The following is a 6000-nucleotide window of genomic DNA, read 5'->3' as shown; positions in this document are numbered from 1 at the left end:
ATCTTACAATTTTGATAGAATACGCTTGGGAAAAAAAGGGTATCGGGGAGGGGAGGAGTTAGTTGTCCTCCTTCACTTTTGACGCTTAAAAAGGACATAGAAATTTCAGTTTCCCATCAAATGAGGCTCCTCTAAGGTTATTACAACCACTCCTATCATAAAAAACTCGTATGCTCCTGGAGAACAACTTACTACCCATTTTCCCAGACTCAGGGGGGCTGTGTCAATCACAAAGGCCTAGTTATGTGATCTCTGGACCGTTTTTGAGCATACGGTATCTTCTAATTTCCATGGTTGCATTTGAAGGAAATAGACTCTAGGGGTGGGTGGGTGTTCTATTTGCCCTCTCATCACTTTGATTCTTAAAAAGGGCATTAAAACTTCCGATTTCCAATCCAGTGAGCCCTCTTTGAAATTTATACTACCACTCTTTCCATAAAAAAAAACTTATCTGCCCTCTGGGATGAATTTAAAACCCTTGCCTTAAGGGCTGTGTGTGTGGGGGGGGGAAGTCTTATCTATTCTAAGACATAATTACTGGACCTTTCAATTCAGCTGAACAAAACAGCTATCAAAATTTGTATTGGATTTGTATGGGAAAATGAAGGGCGTGAGAGTCTGGTATATCCAACTACGCTGCGAAGCACCATAGTTTCCAGTTTAGAGCAATTAGAAGTGCTAATCCTAAAAGTGCATCCATTGTTTAGCTTTCTAAAATCTATTTTTTAGCTTTCTAAAATTTCCCTTCAACGAGATAAAAATGCGTAAAGTGGGCAGTGTTTTGAAGTCAAGGGAAATGTTGGGGTTGTACAATATGAATGAAATCATATTTTAAATACTTTTTTCGGTCATCACTGGTATTTTTTTTTATAGTAGTAAGTCGAAGGATAATTAAAAAACTTACGCATCTATTAATACTAATCATCCACTTTCACTTTCGAGTTGAAACTAGCCAGTGAACCAGTGAATCACAGCGATTAGCTAAATGTTACATTTATGTTCTGTTGATTTGAAGAAATGCCTTCCGACAGAATGGAGACTATACAGTTTTTCAGTTCGAGACTCAATTTGTTTGTAAAGATGCTTTGGCTATGGGAAGGCCTTGGTGAAACAAATTTGGTTGAATACTGAGGTAACATTACCCATAGAGCGAAGCGATTTAGTCCGTGAGCCCCGCGGGCAGCGGGGTGAGGTCTGTATTCTATATTTATTGAATAATTATTCGGTCTGAAGCCTGAAAGACTAAACAAAAGTAGGTCATAAACATCAACTAACAAGTCAACCGATCAGAATACAGACCTCACCCTGCTGGCCGTGGGGCTCATGGACTAATTCGCTTCGCTCTATTGGTACTGTTACGTATATAAGCAAAATCGTATATTAGCAAAATCAGTTGTTTGTTTCCTTCAAACAGCTGGGTAGTTTAAACTCGAAAGTGAAAGTGTATAATTAGCGTTAATGTTTGCGTAAGTTTTTTAATTATCTTTTGACTTACTACGATGAAGAAACTACCCGTGACGACTGGAAATAGTATTTAAAATATAATTTCATTCATATTGTACAACTCCAACATGTCCCTTGGCTTCAAAACCCTGCCCAGTTTACCCATTTTTAATGTGCCCCATAAAGGACGAGTTAACATTTCTAAGTGCTTGTGTAAAGCACTTGTGAAGAAGTAAAGCTTGTGACGAAACTGAACAATTACCCTTTCGACTAATAAAAAGGACACTAGAACCTTAAATTTTTGTTTGAATGAAAAGTTTTGAAGTTTCTACGACAACTTCTATGCGAAGTTCCCTGGTCTAAATAAAAAAAAATAATAGTAATATATTTTTCTAACATCGTTTTTTAATTAGGCAGCGCCTAAGAATTGGAATTGAAAGAATTGGAAGATATGTCTGCGAACCAAGGCTAGAAAATTTGAAGATACAGTTATGACAGTAGTCGAATTTAGTTCTGAATCATGTGTGCTCCGAAAAACGGAAGAAAGTTTGTTAGATGTTTTGAAGAGAAGTTGGCTACGGATTGTTTGGGGTACCCGACTGACTGACCGTGTTTCCAACAGCTTGCTCTGAGAAAAGTGTGGTTCGATCATACTTTCTTCGGCTATATTGAAAAGAAGGATAAGATGGCTAGGTCTCGTTCTGCGGATGAAGGATGACATATTACCAAAGATCGTTCTTTTCGACCAATCGTCTAGGACTAAACAGAAGGCAGGTCGTCCTTGGTTGGGGTTGGAGGATGTCTTAAAAATAAAATCAAGGGAAACGGGAAGTCCCTGGGAGGGGAGGGGGGTGGTGTAAAGACTGTGATTTTTAATAAATTGGGATGGAAGAACTCGAGTTGCTGTGTTGACCTCAAGCACCTTGGTGCTGTGGTGAGCTGTTAGTTGTAGTAATGCAACTGGCCAATGATTTGATGTTAAAGGTTGAAACTTACACTTATTTCCAAAGGAAATATTGTGTATCTTTTGTTATTATAGTGAAAACATTATTGAAACTTTTAAAGGGAGCTAATTCGATTTAATGTTAAAGTTCTTGTGCACTGATTAAGAGTAATAAGAGATTGGAGGGCAACCAGTCCTTCTCTCAAGCCCATTCATTTTTCAAACTCATACAGTCAAAATTTTGAATAAGCCATATTGTTAAGCATAGTAGAACGGGTTAGCATCTATGTTTTTAGGGATATTGGGTATGTCCACCCACGATTATGTAATTGGACCATTATGTTCAAGACTAAATGTCGCTTTAAACTAAATGAAAAGGCATTGTGTTTGTGGTGGCCATAAGACACGTCAGCGATATATCGAGAGCGACGGGGGGTATTAAGTTGAAACTTTTGGACTGCTACTATTGCTGCCTCTTCTCTTACAATTTTAATAAATAAAAAGAGTTTAAATGTGTTTAGATTGCCAAAGAGAATAAATAGTATCTTTTGGAAATTATACCAAGTTTTATTTTCAGGTCAACTTCAGGAGTTATAAAATTAAATTAAAAGATACTGTTTGTGTCAGGATTAAAAATTGTTGGAAAATTTTTTGCAACATGCAATTAGCAACCTAAACTGGGATAAAATAGTAAAAACCGAAATGTACAAAAGTTAAAAATATGAAAAAGACCATGACAATAAACAACAAATAGAAATCCATTTAAGAAAACTGTTTCTATAAAACAACTTTTCCAAAGAAAAGTAAAGGGCTTTGTTAAGCCAAACTTTGCAAAAATAGAATTAAATAATCTTCAAAGCGTAAAACTACCACAGATCACCATCAATAAGTAAATGAAGCTCAAAACGAACAGAAATTACAATAAATAGCTGAGTCAAACTCAAAACGAGCAAAAATTAGATCTACATTGCATGGGCAACGTGGCGTATTGCGGCAACCTTTGTTCGGCTTCACCGAGTAAAGTGTTGCGAAAGCAACGTTTTGGTATTATTTTCTCGTTTCTATCAAACGCTGAAGTTGTTAATCTGTAAGGATCTTAAAATAAATACTAGGTACACCAACTCGCAAGAGTTGTAAACCCCTCATTTTAACTAAAAAAAGTTGCAAACCCCTAATTGCTGAAGATGATTATAGTCTAACAGCCGATTGTTACTTACAAGTTCCCTGCATGTCTTACCACTGGAACCAAAATGGTCTTACCACCAAATACACCGGAAACAAATAATAGGTACACGAACTAGCAAAAGTTGCGAACCCCTCATTGCCGAGGATGATTATGAGCTAACAGCCAAATGTTGCTTAAAACTCCCCTATATGTCTCTCATTTGGTATCGGCGTATTCTTTGTTTCAGTGTGTACCTTACTACTGAAGTTGTCAACCGCTTTAAACTTTCAAACTGATATATTTCATGAAGGAATTTTTCTCAATTTTGATCTGCTCATCCAGAGCTATCGACTGCCGTCGGAAAAAAAATCAATCTGTCTTAGTTCAAAAGTTGACTTTTTTGCCATAGGCCAAGTTTCTAACGTCATCACTTAGAAAGGAGCAAAGGATAAGCTGTAATTTCTTTAGCAATGAGAGAACATCTGAAGTTTAAGAGGCACATCTGATACCGTTTCTCTATCGCAATCCTAAGTGCAAAAAACGAATGATATATTCAGCTGAAATCACGAACAGAAATGTGTAGAAACAATACACTTTGGCCGCAGGTAAGAGATGTACGAAACTTTCCAAAATGCTAAGTCATATTCATATTCATCAATATTCATCATAGTCATATTCAATCAATTCAACGGCCTAAGGTCCACACTTTCGTAAAAACAACAGAGGTTAGAGCCTTACCATTTTCTAGGAATAAGCTGAAATTGAGGTGCTAGAAAAAAAAACATGACAAAACTAAAGTGTTGCTCTTGCAACACAATTAACATGAGTAAGGCTGATATCCCCCATGCTTCTCAAGACCAGAACATAATGTGTGCTTTACTGAAATAAATACGTTATAAATGTTTTCAGTTTTTTTTACTTTCATAAATAATAAAATATCAAAACTTTTAAGGAATAAATATTAGTATATGTGAATTAAACTGACAATCCCCGGTCATCTTTTTTTCAGTAAAGCTCAGTATGTTTTCTGGTCGAGTAGGAACGGTGTTATCAGCCTTACTCGTGTTAATTTTTGCTCGCTTTGAGTTTGACTCGGCTATTCATTGTAATTTCTTTTCGTTGAGTTATATTTATTTATTGATAGTAATTTGTGGTATTTATATTAATTATTAATTTATTATATTAATTTATTTCAATAAACACTGAGCAAGAAGGTATTATTTTTAAGCAACCCCGTGTACAGGAATTTGTTTACATGGGAGAGGGGTAGGGAACAAAAAAAAAAAAATACTAGGTGGTCGTGTATGTTTTTTACGCTGAATTTTGTCCTAGGAATTTGATCTAGACTAGTGCTTAATTTTTAGTGTTATTTATGTTGAATTTTGGGAGTTTGGGCTTTCACATAATTTAATTAGTTCTAGCATTGGATTTTTGGAAATGCTTACTATAAAAGGTTTTAGGTCTTCCAATCTAAATTGATACTCTTTTTGATAGAAGAAACAGTTTTTCTTTGCCCGTTCATGTCTTACAATTCAAAATATTCGCCATGAAAATTATGTCTTTTTTGTCTTTCAAGGCTATTTTTTTTTGTGCATCTATGGTCTTAAAACGTTGAAATAAAATGCTACGTCTATTTAGAATTGTAGTTTTACTCTGTAATTTTTAGGTACCCAGGGCGAAGATGAATCTGCAAAGATCTCGTCGCTTCTGTTATTCACAAGAAGCTGCTTCAGAAAAAAGCGAGCAAAGACGTTCAAACGATTGATATAATTTGCTGTAAACCGAGGACGATTTTTGCTGAAAAATGAGCAAGTGGTTGCAGACACATATTCAAAAGCAGTTTTCAAATAAAACTGGAATTTGTGTAATTCTGTTCGATGCGAGTGTTCCCAGTGTGGCCGAGCACAAGATACTTAAACATATTCGGAGAGAAAAAGGTAAGGATTGATATTTTTGGTATATATTCGTAGATTGTGAAATCATTTATCTAAATCAAGCATATAGCAAGATTTGACCGGCTGACGGTTTCTGTCATCTGAGCACTTTATGTCACTCTAACTCATAAAGAATACTATATATATATATATATATATATATATATATATATATATATATATATATATATATATATATATATATATATATATATATATATATGTGTGTGTGTGTGTGTGTGTGTGTGTGTGTGTGAGTGTGTGTGTTCGTGTGCGTGTGTATGTGTGTGTGTGCGTGTGTGTGTGTGTGTGTGTGTGTGTGTGTGTGTGTGTGTGTGTGTGTGTGTGTGTGTGTGTGTGTGTGTGTGTGTGTGTGTGTGTGTGTGTGTCTGTGTCTGTGTCATGTCTGTGTCTGTGCCTGTGTCTGTGTCTGTGTTCTACTTCGATAACCCTTTGGTTTTCTGAATAAAACAAATTCGAAAAATGTATTTTGTAATGCTCCTTGTTATTATTTA

This window comes from Artemia franciscana, chromosome 18 (genome assembly GCF_032884065.1).
Source record: "Artemia franciscana chromosome 18, ASM3288406v1, whole genome shotgun sequence".
NCBI lineage: Eukaryota > Metazoa > Arthropoda > Branchiopoda > Anostraca > Artemiidae > Artemia > Artemia franciscana.
This window is presented reverse-complemented; position numbering follows the sequence as displayed.